The sequence below is a fragment of the Dromiciops gliroides genome, chromosome 2 (genome assembly GCF_019393635.1).
Source record: "Dromiciops gliroides isolate mDroGli1 chromosome 2, mDroGli1.pri, whole genome shotgun sequence".
Taxonomy (NCBI): domain Eukaryota; kingdom Metazoa; phylum Chordata; class Mammalia; order Microbiotheria; family Microbiotheriidae; genus Dromiciops; species Dromiciops gliroides.
The window spans coordinates 310,891,598-310,912,816 of record NC_057862.1 but is presented as its reverse complement, the minus strand read 5'-3'; the positions used below and the strand labels follow the sequence as shown (position 1 = coordinate 310,912,816).

General features: G+C 41.8%; 1 protein-coding gene and 1 pseudogene across 2 annotated transcripts in view; one reads left to right on the top strand and one right to left on the bottom strand.

The window, feature by feature from the left end:
• The window catches only part of LOC122738786, a 32,817-nt pseudogene extending 11,980 nt beyond the window's left edge, over positions 1-20,837 (bottom strand).
• Positions 1-21,219, top strand: part of GNPDA1 (glucosamine-6-phosphate deaminase 1) — a 127,579-nt gene that overhangs the window by 89,257 nt on the left and 17,103 nt on the right. The window contains exon 1 of one of the 2 annotated variants that reach the window (XM_043980155.1): positions 21,120-21,219. The exons of the other annotated variant lie outside the window; for it this stretch is intronic. The gene's annotated coding sequence lies outside the window, so the exon portion shown is untranslated. Of the gene's footprint in view, positions 1-21,119 lie in introns of those variants that run through there. 2 annotated transcript variants of the gene reach the window in all.

The window sequence follows — 21,219 nt, the reverse complement described above, 5'->3', positions numbered from 1 at the left end:
TCATTGCCCTGCAAAAAAAAAAAAAAAAATAGTATGCTTCAATCTGCATTTAGACTCCATAGTTCTTTTTCTGGATATGGAGAGCATTTTCCATCATGAGTCTTTTAGAATTGTCTTGGATCATTGTATTGTTGAGAAGAACTAAGTCTATTACAGTTGATCATCACACAATGTTTCTGTTACTGTGTACAATGTTCTCCTGGTTCGGCTCACTTCACTCAGAATCAGTCCACTTAAGTCTTTCCAGGTTTTTCTGAAATCTGCCTGCTTATCGTTTCTTATAGCATAATAGTATTCCATTACATTCATATACCACAACTTGTTCAGCCATTCCTCAATTTATGGACATCCCCTCAATTTCCAATTCTTTGCCATCACAAAAAGAGCAGCTATAAATTTTTTGTATATGTGGGTCCTTTTCCATTTTTTATGATTTCTTTGGCATATAGACCTACTAGTAGTATATCTGGGTCAGAGGGTTTGTACAGTTTTATAGCCTTTTGGGCATAGTTCCAAATTACTCTCCAGAATGGTTTGATCGGTTCACAACTTCACCAACAATGCATTAGTATTTCAATTTTTCAACATCTCCTCCAACCAGACTTGAGTCTTAGGAATTTTATTTTGGCAGCTGTGCAGAGGATAGATAGTAGAGAATAGAAGCAGAGCAACTAATTAAAAGCTTACTTCGGGAGCAGCTAGGTGGTGCAGTGGATAAAGCACTGGCCCTGGATTCAGGAGGACCTGAGTTCAAATCTGTCCTCCGACACTTGACACTTACTGGCTGTGTGACCCTGGGTAAGTCACTTAACCCTCAATGCCCAGCAAAAAAAAAAAATCAATGTATTTTGGGGCACTTAGGTGGTGTAGTAGATAAAGCACTGGCCTTGGATTTGGGAGGACCTGAGTTCAAATCCAGCCTCAGACACTTGACACCAGCTGTGTGACCCTGGGCAAGTCACTTAACCCTTATTGCTCCCCCCCACAAAAAAAGCAAACAAATGACACCCTTGCCCTCAAGGACTTTGCCTTTTAATGGGAATGGAAAAAAATATAGAGAACAGCTCAAGGTAGCATAATGTGAGGATAAGTAAGAAGGAGAGAAAGGGTGGGGTGGGGAGAGGCATTTCTGGACCAGATCAGGTAAAAAGCTTACCTATCAGGGACCCAGCATTCCAGAAGTGGAGTCCAAATTTCTGGATAGGGATGATGGCCAAAATTCAAGCAGCATAATATGGAAACTAGATTATCTCTGAGGTCCCTTCTACTCCTTTCTATAATACTATGATTATCTCTCTCAGAATCACTGCTGAAAAGCTACAAGGCTAAGGAGCAGCTAGGTGGTCCAGTGGATAAGGCACTGGTCCTGGATTCAGGAGGACCTGAGTTCAAATCCAGCCTCAGACACTTGACACTTAAGTAGCTGTGTGACCCTATGGCCCTGAAAAAAAAAAGCTGCAAGGCTAAAAAACTGCTTCTGAAGACAAGGTATCACTAAGGCTACCCATTGGTTCTTTGCCCAATATTTCATATCCAAAAATGGAAATCATAATAATAATAAGCCTATCCCCTTCAGCTATCCACTAGGAAACCAAAACCTACCTAGGTGTCCTACTATATGGATATCCCCAACACTACCCTGCAACTCACACCTCTTGCTCTGGGAATAATAACCAAACCAGTGCTAGTGAAAAGGACATGATCATGGGCAACCATATAGCTCCATTCACAATCCCTGGACCTGCCATGTTAGCTATTTCTTGAATTAGAATGTAAGCTTCTTGAGGGCAGGGACTGTCTCACTTTTATATTTGTATCCCTAGTACATGAGGTAGGAGTGAGATCTAGAATGACTCTTTTTCCCCCTCTGATTCTTTCTTCTCAAGTGACTAGCCTCTCTCCATCAATCTCTTCCTTTGGAAGTTTTACTTATGTATTTTTGCTTGTGATCATCAGGTCGATGGAACAGAAGCCACTTTTTAAAAAATCATGAATTGGTAGGAGTCTAGCATGAGCCATTCCCCAGCCCTGCACTCAAATCCCTAACTAACTTGGCTCCCATGAAGATGGAACAGCAGTTGAGCTCAAGGATTGTAGAATTAAAAAAGTAAGTTTGAATTCTGGCATCTGGGGCAGGAAATGGAAATATTATTTTCTTTCTGTCTTCACCAGAAACAGGGAAAGAAGACAACCACAACAGATATGTGCTTCACTTTTTAAAGAACGTTTGAAGATCTCTGTACTTTCAGAGAATCACAAATCTTAGAAGTTTGGGGGGGGGCGGGGAGGAAAGAGTTTTAAACTTTCCTCCCAGCCAGTTTCTCTTGTATACAATAAAACTATTCTTTTATTCCTAATTTTAAAAAAAAGAAGTTGTGGGGGAACCTCTGAGGCTGACCAATCCAGGAGCCCCTTCTACAACATCCCTCGTGAGAATTTATCAATCCTGCAAAATAAGACTACCAATGAACAAATGCAGCAACCTCTTGCATCAGCTCATTCCCCTTTTGGACAGTTCTAACTGAGAGGAGGGTCACGAGGTGGCACAGTGGACAGAGCACCTGGCCTGGAGTCAGGAAGACTCTTCTTAATGAGTTCAAATGGGGCTTAGATACTTATTAGCTGTGTGACCCTGGGCAAGTCACTTAACCCTATATTTGTCTCAGTTTCTTCATCTGTAAAGTAAACTGGAAAAGGAAATGGCAAATCACTCCAGTATCTTTGCCAAGAAAATCCCAAATGGAGTCACAGAGTTAGATATGACTGAAATGACTGAATGACAACAACAAACAAAAGTGTGATGTATGAATATGATGGAATATTGTACCATAAGAAATGACAAAATGGACAGTTTCCAAGGAAACTAGGAAGACTTCTATGAACTGATGTAGAAGGAAGTGAACCAAATTGGAGAACAGTTTGTATGAACTGATGGGATATTTCTCATATCTATCCCCTCTTCTCCTTTCATACTACAACATTCCACCTATTTCAAGAGACCCTACCAAATATGTTTACTTTACTACTCATTCAAAAGACACAACTGATTCAAAGTAAATGCATTTAATGGAAATATCAAACTAAGTAAGGAAGAAATAGAACATTCTCCCCATAAACTGGGGACATAATCTTCCAAAAACATATATATACCATCAGTGGAAAGAGAGGATGCGAATGGGGGCACACATGCATGGTGGGGCAACTCATGTCTCTGATACAAGATCACTAGTGTCTTCTGGTGGCCTCATGACAATGTATACAATGTATAACAATGTATCCTTGATAGCCATCACATCTATATTGATCCCTAATAGGTTAATACATCTAAGGAGCCCCACTACTGGGGTCTCAGCTGAGGTGCTACCTCTTCCCCAATGGAGAAAGAATTGTTTCTGTCATTTTAAAAAAGTTTTATGGTCTAGAGGCTAAGCTTCAGTTCCTTAGTGAAGAAATAATGTCTTTATATACCCAGAGAAGAAAATTATATACATTTATACACACACACAAATATATATGTAAGTGTATAAGTACAGGATGGGCCAAAAGTCATGGTTTTATTAACTCCTTTATTTTTTGTTTTTAATTTATAACACCATAACATGAGATACACTATACATAGGAAATGAATTTACATTACATGTGAACATTCAAATCTTGTAAATGATGTAAATTATTTGAAAATAATTTTCAAAATGTTATTAAAACATCAGATCCCCTTTGTGACTTTTGGTCTACCCTGTATGTGTGTATGTATTTATATGATGTATATGCATATGTGTGTATATATATATATATATATATATATATGTATTCCAGAGGCCTAGCTTTACTCTTTAGTGAAGGAAGGTCTGCATATACCCAGAGAAGGAAGGAAATACGTACACACACACAATATACACACACATGTACACATACATATATATTGGTGTGTATGTGTATATATCAACATATGTATCTGTGTATTGTGGTGAGTAAAACTATATGTGTGGTCTTATTACTGTCCCAAATGTAGGGAAAATTAGCTAGGGTTCCTAATATAGTTGTTACTTATAAATTAGAAGCTTTAGCACCAGCTTTGGGGCATTAAGCATTTATTAATGTATATTAAATATTAGTAAAGAGAGAACACCTGGCTCAAAAAGTTAATAAAAGGCCTATCTAGCCTAGAGGAAAGAATAGAGCTCAGCCTGGCCTGCTTCTTCCTCCAAGTCCTCTGCCACCAAGAGTACCTCTGAGAGTCTAACTGTGAGTAACTGCATGTGGAAGCCTTTTCTGGGTCAGGAGGAGAGGTGGTCCTTACACATTGCTTAAAGCTAGTTGGCTAGCATCATGCAAATCTATTGGTTTACTAGACTTGAGTGTGGTTCCCTGTTGGGGTCAGAGTTCACACCCTCTGAGAACACACCCTCTTGAGGGACAGGCAGGTGTGGTTTTAATTGAATTAACTTTAAGTGAGTTAATCAGTGAAGTCAGTCAATCCAGTCAATCTTAATTCAATCAATCCCCTCAAGCAGGAGCATTCCCCAAACCCTATTATTTTCTCACTGTATATATAAATGTGTACACACACACACACACACACACACACACACACACACACAGTCCAGAGGCTAAGCTTTACCCTTTAGTGAAGGAAGGTTTGCATATGCCTAACTGCTTTCTCTCCATAAAACGCTTTACTTTTTTTTTTTTTCCAGTGAGGCAATTGGGGTTAAGTGACTTGCCCAGGATCACACAGCTAGTAAGTGTTAAGTGTCTGAGGCCGGACTTGAACTCAGGTCCTCCTGACTCCAGGGCCGGTGCTCTATCCACTGCACTACCTAGCTGCCTAAGACTCTTAAGCTCAGGAACTAAATTCTTTTGAAACATTGACCACTAGACCAGTTAATTAGAGCCCATAGGCATTTGGTCTGTCTTTTGAATTTACTTCCTTCCTTCATATGGTAGGATTTACTTCCTTCATATGGTAGGATTGAAGTACTGACTTAAGCCGCCATCTGATTTGGGCTGAGGAAGTTCCTTCAAGTTCTAGTCAATTCCTAAATTTTTTTTTTTAATTCCTAATTTTTAACCCTCATTTCCATCCTCTCTAACCTTCCCAACAAACTGCAAAGGTCTGTGAAGTACCTTCAAGGTACTTTTTGGATCTGTCATGCTAGAATTTGAGAGGGATCACAGTTTTAGAACTACAAAGGGCCTTAGAAACCACTGAGTACAATCCTGTCATTTTACAGTTGAAGAAACAGGCAGTTAAGTGGCTTGCCCAGGACTACACAGATAGTCATTCTCTGAGGTAGAATTTGAACACAGCATCACGAAAATTTCTAAGTCTGACGAAGAAAAAGAAATAGTGACGTCTCCAAGCTGTAGAAAGATAGGTTTATTGAGAGAGGGATCCTGTCTCACAATAAAGCCGGTCTCAGGTCTAGGACCTGAACACCCTGAATATAGGGATCCAGGTTGTTTTATGCCCCTACAGGCACCTCCCATTGTACCCTCAGAGCACATTCCAAATTGTACAGAGGGAATACATAGAAACATGATCACCAATAAACAAATCATACACATGAGCATTTAGTGACAGTGACAGTGTCACCAAATATGACTGGCACTCAGCCAGCTCGCTGATCCAGCCCAGACTATATCACATATTGTGTCACAGAATGCTATGGTCCTGAGTCTCAATGCTTATTGGTTCATTCAGCTTAGAAGACACTATTTCTAGAATTATGGTTAACCACAATGCCCCTTTTAAAAAGGGACATTATAGGGCAGCTAGGTGGTACAGTGGATAGAACACCGATCTTGGAGTCAGGAGTACCTGAGTTCAAATCCAGCTTCAGACACTTAACACTTACTAGCTGTATAACCCTGGGCAAGTCACTTAACCCCAATTGCCTCACTAAAAAAAAAAAAAAAAAAAAAAAAGGGACATTACAACCAAGCTGGTATGACTCTTGGTTGAACATGTAATCACAATGGAGAGAAACAATGGTCAAGAGACAAGTTTACAAGTACTGCATTAGCTTAAACCACTAAGGAATATTCAGAACACATAAAGAACAAGTGATATAATATCCACACTGACTAATTTAAGAGACTAAAGAATACTTAGTCACCATTTATCTCATATAATACTGATTATTAAAACACTTAAATCACTGATATTTAAGGGGTGGAGAAAATCTCACTCACAACAGGTCTTCCTGACTCCAAGTCTTATGTCCTATCAATTAGGCCATTCGACTTCACTATTAGGTAAGAAAAGGCTAGATGGAAGTATGGTGAAATCTTCCCCCTCAATCCCTTCATTTTAAGTTCCTGCTTTTCACAGGCTAACAAATCTGCCAGGCTTTGAGCCAATCTCTTTGCTTATCCTCCCAAGAGATATCTGCCCCACTCCAGTCTCTCTTCTCCCCTCTAAGTTCCATTCTTTCTATAGTTGCCAAAAATTTCTGAATGAATAAGTCTAATTAAGTCATTTCCCCTGTGTAAAAGCCTTGAATTCTCTACTGTAGCATGAAAGCAGCACATTGTAATGGAAAGAAGGCTGGATCTGAAGTTAAAAAATCTGATTTCTAATCCTGGATGTGTTTGTTGCCTTAGAAAAGGTGTTAATCCTCTTGAGGATCCCAGGTTCCTCAATTCTGATGAAACACAAAGTCTGAAATTTAAGTAAGTTCAACCACTTGGTTCAGCCCCATCCTTCTAGCTTTTCCCTGACATTTCTCCCTTCATGCCCTCTACCTTTTCACTAAATTGGATGGTTTGTAAGTTCCCTTTCTTGTCCTGACCTCTCCTTCCATGCCTCTGTCTTTCATATCTGATCTAGCACCCAACCCTCCATCATATAACCCTAAGGGGGTTATTATTGTACAGTCATTTTCAGTTGTGTCTGATTTTTCTTTTTCTTTTTTTTTTTTTGGTGAGGCAATTGGGGGTAAGTGACTTGCCTAGGGTCACACAGGTAGTAAGTGTTAAGTGTCTGAGCCCGAATTTGAACTCAGGTCCTCCTGACTCCAGGGCCAGTGCTCTATCCACTGCGCCACCTAGCTGCCCCAGTTGTGTCTGATTCTTTATGACCCCATTTGGGGCTTTCTTGGCAAAGACACTAGCATGGTTTATCCAGTTCATCTTACAGGTGAGAAAATCCTTCCCCAGGGGTCACCCAGCTGGTAAGCATCTGAGGTCATATTTGAACTCAGGAAGATGAGTCTTTCTAATTCCAAACCCAGTGCTCTATCTACTGTGTCACCTAGCTGCCCATCTAAATTATAAACTCCTTCAGGGGAAAAAAATCTAGGCTGTTTTTTTGTTTTGTTTTAGCTCTGTGTAGTACATGGGCATACTTGGCTTACTCTTCCACCTCATACTTGAACTGGCAGGTTGGGTCCCCTGATCAGAACTACTTCTCTTTCTTCTCGGGGATCTAGGGGGTAACCATGAAGGGTTTGGGGAATCCTAATACTATTGCTCAGGAGCCATCATCCACTCTCTTCCATTCAATATCAATCTCCAGTTAGTATCTCCCCAATATAAATGGAACTAGTTGGTCTCTTCTCAGTATCAATTAGCCAATGAACATCAATTAGTATTTATTTATAAAGGGAAATTTACCAAAGGACATAAAAGGAACCTAAGTATAACTACTTCACAAACTAAGAGACCACTACCACTTCAGTCCCTGTGGAGAATGGACTCAAAGTGGTTACCTTAGAAAAGGTGTTAATCCTCTTGGGGATCCCAGGGTCCTCAATTTTTATAGAACCCAAAGTCTGAAATTTAAGAAATTCAACCATCTGATTCAACCCCATCCTTCTAGCCTTTCCCTGACATTTTTCCCTTCATGCCCTCTACCTTTTCACTAAATTGGATGGTTTATAATCATTCTTCCTACCGATTTCACAGTGGACATAAACAGGTCACTTACTTGCTTATGGGACTAGGTTTTTCTGCTACCAGGCCAATCTACTCCTGGACTGAGTTAATCAGGTTATTCCTTAGAGCTGGTTCTTCATTGACATGGCTGCTATAGTCACCACCAGAATAATATGGACTCCACTTGCTGGGCCTATAGTGCCACTTCCAGCTTTTCAAAGCTCAGAATCATAACCTGATCTGCCCCATCTCCAATACATACTCACCTAAGATTAGGAAAGAGTAAATGTAACAGAGTCAGAAAAACAACAGAACCTTGCTTTCATGGCCACGTGGTGACTGGGTGGGTGAGAAGACCCGAGGCTTCTCCCTTTTCTGAAGAGGCTCACTCAAACTCCCCTATCTCCTCACTTGAGAACCACTGGAGAAGAATAGGAAGACATCTCATCTATTTAAGCTTTTTTTATGCTCACTCAGCTCTGGCTCAGCAGCCAATTAAAAAGACCACCACCATCACACAAGCTGACAGGAAACAAGATACCTGCATATCCTCTGAAACAGACAGGGAAAGAACCACCCCCACCCCCGTCCCCATCACCCATTTCCAGAAGCAGGCTCACCAAGGTTCCACATGGATTGGCAGTAGGTAGAACATCTTGTGGCAGCTAGGTGGTGTGGTGGATAAAGCACTGTGCCCACAGTCAGGAAGACCCAAGTTCAAATATGACCCCAGACACAGGTGAGGATGAGTCGGACAAGACTGAAATAAAATGACTGAACAACAACACAGAACGTATTGTACATCCTCTACCGACGGAGCCCCTATTAGCCTGCTTCTCTATTACATCTGTATCCCCAGTAGCTGATACATTTTATATCTGATTAGTCAGTCTTTTTGCTTATCCTTCCTTCTCCTAGAGGACCTTGTACATAGTCCTTAATGAATGACTGTTGAATCAATTAAAGAAGTTCTTCCTGGCATCAACCTGAACCCTGTGTCTGCAATTTCATGCTTTAGAAAAAGATTTTTTTCGTGAGTTCACATGGTATCTTTTTTTCTACAGAGCTCAAGGCACCTTACAGATGCTTTCATTCATCCTAGGAAGTACTTCATTACTTTCCTTACAGAGGCAAAAATGGATGTCTTGGAAAGACAATATTCCCAAAGCAAAAACAGTTCCAGGAAGAGCAGCCAGGCTTAACTATATGGTCCCTGCCTACTGGCCACATTGTCTCTACTTCTCCTGGTTCCCTAAGGACTCTATTCTCTCCTGAGGGGAGATTCAGGTTGTCATGCAGAAACTGAATAGAATATTTAATAATGTGGAGCAGGGGCACGAGTAATCCAAAGGTCCTTTTTTATATATTTGGGGGAAAAAATCATGCAATTTTTTTCTCCACACATTCACAGAATTTGAAAGTTAGAAGGGACTTAAGTATGCAACTAGTCCAACTCATACACAAGAGGAATCTCCACTAGACAGACTCAATATTTGTCATCTGCACTCTGCTTGGAGACCTCCAAGACTGCTGGCTTTCTAGGTATCCCGGTCCACTTTTTTTTTTTTTAAGTGAGGCAATTGGGGTTAAGTAACTTGCCCAGGGTCACACAGCTAGTAAGTGTTAAGTGTTTGAGGCTGGATTTGAACTCAGGTACTCCTGACTCTAGGGCTGGTGTTCTATCCACTGTGCCACCTAGCTGCCCCCTGTTCCACTTTTGAATAGCTCTGATTGTTACAAAATTTTTCCTGATATCAAGCCTAAATTATCCTCTTTGCAACTCCCCCTATTACTGCTCCTGGCTTAGTCTTCTGAGATCAGAGTCTTGTGGAGTTCTTCCATATGATTGCCTTTCTTATATTTCCACCCTCTTCCATTCTTTTTGTTTGTTTGTTTGTTTTTTTGCAGGGCAATGAGGGTTAAGTGACTTGCCGGGGGTCACACAACTAGTAAGTGTCAAGTGTCTGAGGCTGGATTTGAACTCAGGTCCTCCTGAATCCAGAGCCAGTGCTTTATCCACTGCTCTACCTAGCTGCTCCCCTGCCTTTCTTATATTTAAGGAGAAGCTAGGTGGCTCAGTGAACAGCATGTTGCGCCTGGAGTAAGGCAAACTTGAGTTCAAATCCAGGTTCAGATACTTACTAGCTTTGTGATCCTGGGCAAGTCACTTAACTACTATTTGCCTCAGTTTCCTCATCTGTAAAATGGGGATAACAATAGCACCTACCTCAGGGTTGCTGTAGCAAATGAGATCATAATTGGAAAGACGCCTGGTACCTACTAAGCCCTATATAAATGTTAGCTATTACAATGATCATTAATCACAAAAATAAAAACTCAAAATTATAGAGCACTCTGAAGACTGCAAAGCACTTTCCTCATAGCATCCTCCCTGAGATCAAAAATACAAACAATGTCTCTGAGATTGTTTTCCATTTACCTGGATATATCTTGTATGGACAGACTTGTTTATACATTTTTTCTTCTGATGGAATAGGAGCCTGACAGTGTAGGCAGTGCTGGTGCCTTCTAGTTCTCAGCACAGTACTCAGCACACAGGGAGCCATACATGTACATAAATGCTTGTTGATAGACTGAATACAGATACCCATAAATACATATGAAATGGCAGTGAAATAAAACTATACACACCAATGTATCATGGCCTCCTTTAGCAGTTTGGTGAAGTCTGTGAACCCTTTTTCAGAAGAATGTTTTTAAATTCATAAAATAAAATACATACATCAGGTTACAAAATCAGGTACATTAAAATAGTTCTCAAAATATTTAGAAATAAGTTTCAGGGCCAGGTAATATGTATACATATGCATACCTACCCACATGTGTATTTATATACACATGCATGTACTCACATAAGTGAACACATGTATATATTATATGTATGAATGCACACAGTGCATTATTATATATGTAATTAATGCTGGATCCAACTTGCACTGTCTAACTTGCACTGACCTTTCATGGGAGTTCCTTAAGGCTCTGTTATGGGTCCTCTTCTTCCAATAGGAGTCTTAACCTGGTTATCTTCAAATTTGTTTTTAAAATAATTTGATGGCTGTAGTTCAAATATAATTCATTTCCTAGGTATTTATTTCATGCATTTAACACTTGACTCTGAAAAGGGCTCCATAAGGCTTTACAAGACTGGCAAAGGGATCCAAGACATAAAAATGGTTAAAGATCCTTTCTTGCTCATACACTTGTTCTCTTTGGTGATCTCATCTACTCCCATTGGTTCAATATTCATAACAATTTGAATGATTTTCACATATTCAGCCCTAATCTCCTTTGTGAACCTTTGTATCCTCTTCTTGCCAACAGATGCCACATAGCTCCACTTGATGATCCATCAGCATCAATATGCCCCAAATAGAACTCATTATCTCCCTCAAATCCATCCCTTGTCCAAACATTCTTATGTCTATTGAGAGCACTATGTTCCTTCCAGTCAGTCACCTAGATTGTTAGTCTGAGTCATCTTTGACTCTCCCCTTTCCCTTACCCTGGTACATCTAATCAGTTGCTGCCTCTTAGCCATCCTCCCTCCACATCTCTCCCATCAAACCCCTCTCTCTTCACTCACATTGCCACCACCTTAGTTCAAGCCCTCATCACCCTTTCTTCTGAACTGTTGAGGCAGCATCTTAATCACAGTACTTGGTATACAGTAGATCCTTAATAAATGCTTGTTGATTTATTGGTCTTCCTGCTTCCTGGCTTCCTTTTCTCCAAACTGTCTTTCACACCAATATGAGAGGCATCATGGGATAGTGCACAGAGAACTGTCCTCAGACTCATATAGTGGTTGTGTAACCTTCTGGGCAAGTCTCAACTTCTCAGTTGCTCCAGGCAACTTAACTTCTCAGTTGCCCCAGGCAACTCTATGATGATCATAATAGCTAGCATGTATATAGTGCTTAACCATTTTGTAAAGTGCTTTACAAATGTTATCTCAGTTTATCCTTACAACTGAACCAGGAGGTAGGTACTATTATTATTATCATCTCCATTTACAGATAGAAAACTGAGGCAAGCAGAGGTTAAGTGACTTATCCAGGTCCACACTGCTAGGAAGTATCTGAGGTTGGATTTGAACTCTGATCCTTGTGACTCCAGCTCTAGCTCTCTATTCATGTCCAACACTTTGTGACCCCAATTGGAGTTTTCTTGGCAGAGATACTGGAGTGGTTTGCCATTTCCTTCTCCAGCTCATTTGACAGATGAGGAAACTGAGACAAAGAGGGTGAAGTGGCTTGTGCAGGGTCACGCAGTTAATAAGTGTCTGGGGTTACATTTGAACTCAGGAAGAAGATGAGTCTCCTTGACTCCAGGCCCAGCACTCTATCTACTGGGCCACCTAGCTATCTCTAAAACTAGAAGATGCCGCTGGAAGCTCCCTACACTGATAAAATCACAAGAAAGATTAAAACAAAAAAACCAACAATAAACCTCTCCTCCATTTCAAAATTCTCAATGGTTCCCTCTTGCATATGGAATTATAAAACAAAACTCTTCAACCTGCCACTGATAGCCCTAAAAATAGTCTGGCAGTCTGGCTTTCCCTCTTAACTTATTCTCTATTCTAGTCAATCAGACCTACCAGCTATTCCCTGAACTAAATATTCCACCTACTACCTCCATGCCTTTGTCCTGACTGCTTCCCATGCCTGCAATGATCTTTCTCCTCTACCTTTACCTCTTAGAATCTTCTGCTTCCTTCAAGGCTTAGCTCAGGGGCCACATCCTAAGCAAAGCCTTTTCTTATGCTCACCAGTTGTTAATGTTCTCTTCTTCCTCAAATTATCCTGTAGGTATTTATCTATTTACAAATTATATCTCCCAGTAGTATTTACACTCCTTGAGAACAGGGACTATTTAATTTTTGGGGTTTTGTATGTCCAATGCCTTGGACAAAACAGATACTTAATGCTTACTGAATTGAATACTAATCATATTTGGTTAGTATATTATTAAACTTGGTTTGTATTCCCTGAGCATGCTCAGAATGGGAACAGAAGAAAATAAACTCAGATTAAACATTTACCACCTATTAAATGGTTAATCAGCACATTCAGAGTATAAGTTTAAAGGAAAAAAGTCTTTGGTTTCTTTTTTTTTCTTTTTTAGTGAGGCAATTGGGGTTAAGTGACTTGCCCAGGGTCACACAGCTAACAAGTGTCTGAGGCCAGATTTGAACTCAGGTACTCCTGACTCCAGGGCCGGTGCTCTATCCACTGCGCCACCTAGCCGCCCCAAAGTCTTTGGTTTCTAAATTGAGGTTCCTAGTAATAAGACTTTCTCCAAAATATTCCCCCCTACACTTTCTTCCGTATTTTTTTGGGGGGAGGCAACCAGGATTAAGTGACTTGTCCAGGGCCATACAGCTAGTAAGTGTCTGAGGTCACATTTGAACTCAGGTCCTCACACTTCAGAGTTGGCATGCTATCCAATGCACCCCTAGCTGACCCTCCCTATTACTTTCGGTGGGTATTGTTCCAATGACCTCTGTTACAGTCTGTGCTATAGGACTTTAGAGACTTTCTGTGATAGGTGGAGAAAAATGTCATTCACAGCACTATATAATTAGGAAAGAACAGACATTGCTCTCTATATGCCATCTCCAGCAGCCTTCCCACCCTGGAGATGCCTCCCCATTGTTGAGTCCCTAGCCTGGACCACCATTTCATGAGGTGCTCCATCTGACTTGACTTCCTCTCTGGAGTTCTCTACCTCCTTGCCAAGCCCCCCAGTCCTTGCATGGGTATCTTTATATGAGAAATGGGTAGTTGTCTCCTCTCAATGTGGATATAACAGTCAGTCATACTCCCCCTGACCTGTTTGTAGGACAAAGGTCTCAGATCCCCTCCTCCCCCTCAGGTTAGCAAGGTCACATGGTTCAAGGAGCCCTGGTCTCAATAAGGTCCACTCCAGAGTTGTGTCCATATAAGGAAGTATAAGGTCCACTCCTGAGTCATGCCCATACAAGGAAGAGGGGTGGGAATACTGTGTTCTGATTAACTAGTTTTCGAGCATAGATTGTAACCCCACCAGTGATGAAAAAGGGGAAGGTCCATTTGCGTTAGGGACTAGGGTATAAAACAGGGCCTTCGAGCCCCCTTTCTGGGCACCCACCAGCTGCACACTAGGGTGCCTCCTTCTCATGAGAAGAAAATAAAGCCTTTGTCACTTCGCTGCTGAGTTCCTGAGAATTATTGAGAAGAGGATGGATTTTTCCCTCACACTTTACAACTCCACCCTCCCCCCACCCTGTCCCCTCTAGCTTTCCTGTTGTCTCCCCACACTAGAATGGAAGTTTTTCAGTGGAGGGACTCTGGTTTGCTTTAATTTGTGTTGCTAGTGCTTACCACAGTAACTGGCACATACTAGGCCCTTCAATTTTCTTTGATGTGACCCGCAGTGTTACCAAATATGCAAAGCTTCCTATCCGGGTTATGACCTGACTTTATGGAATCAGATTTAGTGCTGGGAGGGAAGTTAGAGGTCATCTATACCAATGTCCACATTATACAGATAAGAAAATGGAGACCCAGGGAGATTGTGACTTGCCCAAGGTCACCTTAAAAAGGTAATATTTGACACCACTCCAGAGTCAATGTGCTTTTTCTGCTGGGCTTTTCCTCAATCAGTCAATAAACATTTCTTATGCACCTATTATGTGCCATATACTTAGCTCAGTCTCTGGGGATACAAAAAGAGACAAAAGACAGTCCCTATCATTAAGAAGCTCACAGTCTAATGGGGGAGACGATATAAAAACATATATACAAAACAAACCTGTAGACAGGATAAATAGGAAATAATAGAGGGAAAGCACTAGAATGAAGAGAGTCATTGTGATAGGCTTTCTGTAGAAGGTGGGATTTTATTTGGGATTTAAAGGAAGCTGAGGGAGGTTGGTAGAGCTGAGGAGGGAGAACGTTCGAGACAAGGAGGACAGCCAGAGAAAATATCCTTCCTGACCCGAGGGATGGAGAGTGTTGTCTGTGGACCAGCCAGGAGTACGGATGGGAGAGGTGTAAGAAGACTGCCAAGGCAGGAGAGGGGCTAGTTTATGAAGAGTCCTGAATGCTAGATAGAGCATTTTGTATTTGCTTAGCAGCCCCAAATAGAGAGGCCTCATGAAATCCTGAGGACTCTTAGTGTTTCTCTTCATTCTATTTCTGATTACAGGCAACTGGAGTTCCAAGGAGATTGATTCCACAAGGGATCATTTGAGAGATGCCTGCCTCCGGCCTTGACTGGTCTTTATTATATTCTTTAGGAACTCGACCTTCTTCTTTTGGTGATGGTGATAACACTTCACTCCTCCAAAGGGAACAAGGACCAGCCTGAAAAAAGCAAAAACTAGGCCTAAAGGGATGGAGGAAATTTGATTGTGCCTCCTGCACAATCTGCTACTGCTCTGCAGGTGAGACTCTGCAGTTAGTGATTTAGAAAAGCCAAGTCAGAGAGCAGCTCCCCAATGCAGCCAAGGAGTGGCCCATGTCACAGAGCTGTCTGGCACCACAGCAGAAGTGACAAGACACCTCAGCAAATTACAGCAGTGCCTTCCCCCACCGCACCAATTCAATCCTCACAATCCATTCTCTCTGCCCAGAAACCAATTTGAGCTTCTTGCTAGTGAGAAGGCTACAAGGTTAGATTTTAAAGGTCCCCACTTTCAAGACTATTTCTCTTTTGCATGGCATACCAATGAATATTCGCATGTGCTGGATACAGTTCTGGGGACCCACACCCTCCGGTTGGTTTAATAGGAAAATTGGGCCCTATTATAGATCCCCTGGAAATGGGGGACATTTATAGTTAGCAGTGCATATGGCCATCTTCTGGCTGGTAGTGGTGTCTACCAAGAGAAGAGTGAAGTAGAGATTCAGCCAATAATCTAGTTTTCCAGATCAAAGTAGGCTTCTCCCAGGATGTGGCCTCTCTTCTATCTTCCCTGAATTACAAAGAATGAGAGCTCATTAAAGAGAGCACTGGGTTTTATTCCCAGCTTGGCATTTAAGAAAGGGCCTAGTTAACTGAACTAGGACTTTGTTTAGGCTTTGATCACTGAACACAGGGAACTCCCCTGATTGGTTTGAAGTGGTTTGTATTGCTAACAGCCACACTTTTTCCTGGATAAGGAAGCCTAGAAAATTCTGTAAGGTGACTTGTCCCCAGGTCCCACGTTCCAGGTCCAAGACACCAAATTCAATGAGTGCTTTATGCAGGTGATAGTACCGCTTGCTAGACAAAGACAAAAGTCCTGGAGGAGCTAAGCGTTTACATTCTTTTCCCCTAATCTGCAAAACAAGATTACCCTGATAGATAGCAATGTTGGAGAGAAAGACAAAAAGCCCTGGGAGGTACCTGTAGGCCCAGGCAGCTAAAAAAAAAAAGGATTACACCCACCAAAGAAGATAAATCAAGGAAACCCTAGGGATTGGCCATAGAAACTCTTTTGGGGCTTCTAACCCTGTCTATTCCTTATACCTTAGGCCACGCAGGTACTGGATTTCAACAATTTTTGAATAAAGGTATCAGAACCAAATGGTGCAGAAGGAATCTCACACACACACACAATATGTATGTATATATACACACAATATCTGTGTGTATATACACACATGTACACATTCACACATGTGTATATAATCACTAAATATATTTGTGTGTGATTCACATATATACTCTCTCTATACACATATATATGCTATATAGATGACATAGGGCTTAGGACAAATCAGAAGTTTCTTCTATGAGAAGCAAAACCAAAAATGACCAAATAACAGGACAGACATATCAAAGAATCAAGGGACTATTAACTAGATATCAGGACCAACACACCTTAGAAGTAAGGGGAGAGGGGCAGCTAGGTGGCGCAGTGGATAAAGCACTGGCTCTGGATTCAGGAGGACCTGAGTTCAAATTTGACCTCAGACACTTGACACTAGCTGTGTGACCCTGGGCAAGTCATTAGACCCTCACTGCCCTGCAAAAAAAACCAAAGAAGTAAGGTGAGATAAAATTCTATAGCAGGAAAGTCAATTAGGTGTGATAACCCCAAAGGTCAGGACCATCATTCCAAAAAAAATCCCCATTGACTCTCAGAAATATGACCAGCATCCAAGCTTTCCCCGCCCCACCCCAAAAGGGAATTTTCCAGTTTTCAAGTAGACACCCCATCTATCCTCTGTAAAAGCTTTTGCCTTCCCTCTCTTCAAGAAGGAGGAGAATGTTTCTAAGGTGTTTGACTTTCCACTCAGTTAATTTCCCTAATGCCAACTAAAAGACCACTTTAATTCCAATTGGACTGTTTTCGAGAGTGTAATTCTTTATTTATTTTTTGTTTGTTTTTTTTTCTTTTTTTTTTTGTGGGGCAATGAGAGTTAAGTGACTTGCCCAGGGTCACACAGCTAGTAAGTGTCAAGTATCTGAGGCTAGCTTTGAACTCAGGTCCTCCTGAATCCAGGGCCAGTGCTTTATCCACTGTGCCACCTAGCTGCCCCCTGTGCAATTCTTTATTGAGGAATACCTAAGAGCCACCACCTTTCATGTGACATATATATACACACACACATATATTCATACATATATGCATATACACACATTCAGATCAGTCCGGTTATGTTTTTCTTTTTACTTAAATATACTTTTTGCTAAAGGAGAGGGTTGGATCATTGGGAAGTGACTTTAGTACTTTAAAAAAACATCAATAAAATATTTTTTGTGTGGAAGAGACTTCCTTATGTATCTTAATTCTGTGAAAGAGTGGTCAAAACCCTCTTACCCTGCTTGTGCAGAATAATCAAATATGAATTTATTAAGTCCCCTCCACTGGGGTCAGTTTATGAGCCAGGGACACAAAGACAAAAATAAAAAAGGTCCTGCCCCCCAACATTCCACTAGGGGAGACAACATGTACTTTTGTTACTATTGTCAAATATCCAACTCATTGTGATCCCATTTAGGGCTTTCTTGGCAAAGATATCGGAATATTTTATTGTTTCTTTCTCCAGCTCACTTTACAGATGAGGAAACTGAAGCAAACAGGATGAAGTGACTTGCCCAGGGTCACACAGCTAGTAAATAACTGAGTCTGAATTTCAACTCAGGTTTTCTCAATTCCAGGCCCAGCACTCTAATCACTTCACCACCTCCCTTGCCCTACACAAAATGAATACAAAGTAATTTTTAGGTTGGGGAGCACCAAGCTGTTGGAAGATCAGTTAAGGCCTCAAGAACAAGGGTTCTTCTTCTTCTTTTTTTTTTAAACAAGGGTTCTTCTAAGGGATCTGCAGACCTGCTGATCTTTTATTACTTCTTTATTTCCTTCTTCATTCCCTGCCTCCCATACACAGAAACAAACCCAACAACCAGTCTACAGCTCTGGGCATAGTACCTTGGAGCTTAGGGACAAGCATGGATGTACTGTCTTCTCCCCACCTTTCATCCATCTTTTTCTACTTATCCTCCCATTCTTGGATGATCTTGATGTGGGATGGAATTAGGGTCAAATTGATCATGAGTCATCCCCCCAAAATTATAAGACTCAGTGACTCAGTTTCCCAAGTTTTATTACAATACTGTGAGTGAGGGGCAGCTAGGTGGTGCAGTGGATAGAGTACTGGCCCTGGAGTCAGGAGTACCTGAGTTCAAATTGATATGGGGGGGAAACCGATAGGAGAATGCACGTGGGTCCTTAGGATTCCTCTGTAAAGAATTACACTCTCGCACAAGACCTAATTAGGAATAAGAGAACAGGTCTATTGGGGTACAAGAGAAACTGGCCGGGAGGAAGGTTTTGCCAGAACAAAACGCTCCCCCCCCCCCCGGCTAACTTGTGGGGTGCTATTTTATAGGGTTTAGATGGGGGTGGGTAAGAGTCTCTTATTGCATGAGGGGCTGGTGGTCTTCCCGCGTTGCGCTGGGGTTGGAAGAATCCCTCGTGAGAGATCTGGTGGTGCGTGTCAACTTTGTCTTGATGGGTCTAAGCAGTCTGCTGATGGGCGGTTCCAGGTGGTCTTCTCCTGGATTACCTCATCCAGATGCTTAGAATGACTGGAATGTAGGGCGATGGTCCTGGAGCATGCTCAGTTCGATCTGTGCCGCTTATCTCCGTTAGGTGAGTGTGTGTGTCCTTGATTGTGTTCAAGGAGAGGCCTACTTGATTTCAAGGGAAAACCCCTGAGGTTTCAAGAAAAAAGTTCCTTGAACCCCCCAGAGAATTGTTGGGGTGACCGGGGCCCATAATCCTCCCATGACAAAATCCAGTCTCAGACACTTAACACTTACTAGCTGTGTGACCCTGGGCAAGTCACTTAACCCCAATTGCCTCACTAAAAAACAAAAAACAAAAAAACTCCAATACTGTGAGTGATCACAGGGAGAGAACCAGAAAAGTGGAAAGGTATCTCTCAAATAGGGAAAGAAAAGACAGTTATAGTATGGATAAATTGATTATCAGTCTCATTATAATAATATCTACCTTAGGGACGTACAGGGGGGCAGCTAGGTGGCACAGTGGATAAAGCACTGACCCTGGATTCAGGAGGACCTGAGTTCAAATCTTACCTCAGACACTTGAGACTTACTATCTGTGTGACCCTGGGCAAGTCACTTAACCCTCATTGCCCTGCTAAATAAATAGATAGATAGATAGATAATCCCAGGGACGTACAGGGGAGGGTTTATCCTAATTTGGAATTCCTGGGGGCTTGAGCCAACCCCTGAGGTGGGTACCTTTTTCAGTGGAGGTGTGTTTTGGGGGTTTACATTTCATAAGGTGAATCTGGGGACAAATTTTACCTTTTCTGTGCATGTCACTTTTTGATTCCCATGTTCAGTTTTCAAAATATCTTCATTTATCAGTTTGAATTTCTATACCGTCAGTATATCATTGTTATTGTTAAAGCCTTTATGACCTGCCTCTTTATGTTCTTGTTATGGGTACTGATTTGTGTGGGTACACGAAAACCTAGGCCTTGACTTATATTAATGAAAACTCAGGTCTTAAGTTATCCATTAACTGGGGTCTGAATTCCTTTCAGAGCTCAGATATAAATTAGAGTTTGTGTCTTCTATTAACCCCTTTTTTTGCTTCCTACATTAATCTCATGCTATTAGGCCCAAGGAAGGATCACTGGCGTATTTCCTGCACTCAACAAAACGGTGGGAGGCTTTTTTGAAGGTTACTTACCCTCTCTGGGCCTCCCTTCCCTCTTCTATGAAATAGAATGTAACCTAGCTTGATGGTCCATGGGTGTGACTCAAGAAGAATGTGTAAAACTGACTGCCTAGGTTATGTTGCTTAGTTTTTCTGAACTGTTTCCTTCCCCCCTTTCTCTTCCCCCTCAACCTTTTAAAATCCTGTTATAAGGGATGGTTCTCTAGGAAGGGGAGGGAGCAGGGATACATTGAGAAATGAAAGTTAGGTGAAACAAAAGATTTAAATCAGTTACTAAGTAACTGAGGCCAAATTTGAACTTGGATTGAGGCACCTGCCTGCCTCCAAACGTGCCTAGTACATAATTGGTAAGTATTATGTCTCACATTAATAAGTGCTTGTTCCCCTTCCTCTCACACTGCTGTGAAATATCTGAGGTGGGATTGGAACTCTTAAGTCTTGACTCCCAGTGCAGCCTTCAGATATTATCTAGTCCACCCTCATTTTCCAGGGAGCAGGAAAGAAGTGGGGGTGATTGAGGTGTATGATCGAGGGGGCAGAGTGATGTAATAAATAGAATGGATTTGGAGTTACAAGATCTTGGAATGAGACCTTGAACACCCTCCCCCTACCCCCAGGTTTCCCTAGTGTAAAATGAGGGGCTTGGACAAACAGTAGTTCTTAACTTAGCATCGTTAACTTTTTTTAAAAATGTCAATTATGTCAATATAAACGGCCTACTTTGTAATCTGTGTTTTATTTTGCGCATTTCGAAAGAGTAGTCAGAAAGGGGGTCGGTGAGTTGCACCAAGCAGGGGTCCAAAAGTTAAAAAACCCTCCTCGGCCGGAGGAATCTCTTGGGGAAACCCCAGGATCCCTAGGGAGACTGCTCCAACGCTAGACTCTGCCCCAGAGCTTTTAAGAAGCAAAGTCTGAATCCCGTGCCTGGTCCTTAGGCGAGTGTTGGCAGCCTGGGCGCGGCCCAGGCCCGGGTAGGGAACCGGGGTCGAATGGAAGGAGGAAGAGTGGGAGGAGGATGCTGAGTCAGCATCCCCAGCAACGTGACCTGATAGTCATATGACTTTAGCCCGAAAGGAGGAGTTGCACTCGCACAGTCTCCGGCGTAGCAGGAGCCCAGGAGCTGGGGACGA